The sequence below is a fragment of the Pundamilia nyererei genome, unplaced genomic scaffold (genome assembly GCF_000239375.1).
Source record: "Pundamilia nyererei isolate P.nyererei 1_Seehausen unplaced genomic scaffold, PunNye1.0 scaffold00102, whole genome shotgun sequence".
Classification (NCBI taxonomy): Eukaryota; Metazoa; Chordata; class Actinopteri; order Cichliformes; family Cichlidae; genus Pundamilia; species Pundamilia nyererei.
In genome coordinates, this window is record NW_005187503.1 from 741,998 (window position 1) to 744,687 (window position 2,690).

The following is a 2,690-nucleotide window of genomic DNA, read 5'->3' on the forward strand; positions in this document are numbered from 1 at the left end:
ATCTTAAGTGAAAAGCTCGTATTGAAATCAAAATGTGCTGAAATCGGGTGTAAATGGATGAACAAAAAAGTCTGGCCAGATGTTTTTGTTTTTGTTTTTTTAAACAGTGGATAATTTGAAATATCTGGAAATTTCAGGATTTTAATTACAGGGTGAGTAGAAAACAAGCGGTTCAATCTTAAGCATGTAAAGTAAAGGAAAATTGTTTCCCTCTCAGATGTAGTTCGGCACAAATATGAGGTAGCACAAAGGGAAAGTAGCGTTTCCCTATGCAGGCAGTAACGTTGGCGCTGATAAGAGATGTGTCTCTATTGACGTTTAGTGTTTGCATAGTTAATATAAAACCAGAAAAAAAAAAACAGGAAGACTTGTTACCATTTTTTCTTGGCATGCATCGTTTTCTGCTTTCTTCTGCTCCGTTTCTGAACTGAGTTTATTGAGTGCAGCTTCCATATCATCTACATGTTTCTGGCCCTGAGCCAGCAGTTTTTCCACAGCGGCTTTGAAAAGGTCCTTACTTTGATAATCATCAGAAGATTTTTCTAACGCCACTTCCATTGTTTCAATCTTGCTGTCCAGAATGCGCTTCAATTGATACTGGCTCTGGACCACCATCAGCAGTCCCATGGTCAACAAGACGGATAAAATAATCACAATCCAATTAGTCTGCATTGATGCTGCTTCTGGGGAAGGACAGGTTTCTATAGTCATGCTTTAGACATTAGCAGTGCAATTAAAAGGCATTTCATTTCCTCTTATCGCTTCTTACCTTATTTTTAGCCAGTATATTAAACTTTAGTTCCAGTTCTCTTCTGCTCACTAACCTGCCACACAAACCTTGCCTGAATGGAGACCACAGCACAGAAAGCGCACGCTGCTACTTCACGGCGGAAAGAACTTATGGTGTTATGGTGTTTTCACTTCCTCGTTTGCTCTCATCTGAGCGATAAAGAGGGTGGGGGCCAGTGTGCTGATGAATCAAAGCTCAACTTTGCTTGTGAGGAGTTTAAACAGCTGCTGTTAAACTACTACAGAGGAGACAGGAAAATGTCAGACATGTCATTTTATTAACTAATTAACTAATTACTGATTACTTCCCCAAAAAAGTAATCCAGTTACTTTACTGATTACTTATTTTCAAAAGTAATTAATTACTTAGTTACTAAGTTACTTTTTAAAAACACAATTTACAACCTGAAAAGGTGATAAAGCGATAGATCTTTCAGCCCAATTCTACTTTTTCTACATAACCCATCATACAAAATGTAATCGAATGGAAAAGTCTCTTTTTAAAACTTGTTTTATTAGTTTTAATCTTTTAACTTTATGCATCAAGCAAAAAATTTAATTACATGCAACATTCTCTGACTGGAAGAAATTTGTTTAATATTTAAACCTATTTTCTGCACATTCCAGCGCATAATTTTTTTTTTTTTGTGTTAACACTCACTCTTTCAAATAGATGCAAGTAAAACACAGCAGAAATTAAATAACATCAAAGACTCGGTGGTCCTGTTGCTCTATTTTCACCTGTAAAGCAGGAGTAGGGTAGGCGGAGGTTTACCCTGGTGCAGGTGTGCCGCAGCGGTCAGTGGAAGAATCCGTGAGTTTCTCTGTGAATTTCCCATTAGGTCATAGCGCACTTGGTGCTTGCTTGGAAGCTTAGGGGTTTTTCTTCCCACACACAACGGACACTAATGTTTTTGTCACCTTTTTATGGAATTAAACTAAGGTCAGTACTTCCACACTTTAAACGCTGCATGCTCACATTCTCTCCCGCACTCCATATATTATCCATTGTTGATCTGCACACAGCTGTTGTCACCAACCTTGCACTTGCTTACGTCACTGTCATGAGACAGTCTCGCAAAAAACGGTCTCACGGTTTTAGTAACGCAGCGTTCCTGCGGGAAAGTAACGGTAATCTAATTACCGTTTTTGCAATAGTAATCCCTTTACGCGTTACTTTAAAAAAGTAATCGGATTACAGTAACTCGTTACTGCCCATCTCTGCTAACAGCTTGTGTAATAGTCAAACTGGTAGCACAGAAAGTATTCACCATACAATGGGTCAGAGGGCCTGGTGGCACCAGCGTCCGGCAGCCTCGCCTGTCAGTGCGCCCCAGGGCGGCTGTGGCTACACTGTAGCTTGCCATCACCAGTGTGTGAATGTGTATAGTGTAAAGCACTTTGGGGTCCTAGGACCAAGTAAAGCGCTATACAAATACAGACCATTTACCAATGTGGTATCTAGCAGTGTAAAGCGTTTTTTGTTTTTCTCCTTATGGCCAAGCAAAACGGAAATGTGGACACCAGATCCAGAAGAAAAAGCATCGCTAAATATAGCGAACAGTAGCTGTAGTATAAGAAGCTACTTGTGATAAGAGCATTTACTTTTACCTGTGGCATGGTTTTCCTACATATAAGACAAGAGCTTAATTCTTTATGTTTTTCATAATGGTGTTACAGTACAACAGCATTACATCACAATGTGAGAGCAGTAAATGCTCCTCCGGATCCTTTCGAAAATAACTAAGCAGCAGTAAGGCAGTCACAAAGAGCTGTGCACCAGGGGCGGAGCGTGGAGGTGGCTTACTGGGCTTAAGCCCGGGTCTTTTTGTCAGAAGCCCGGGGTCTTTTGGAGTGTAATTTTTTCATAGTTAGATGCCTGGCTGACAACTGTATAAAAA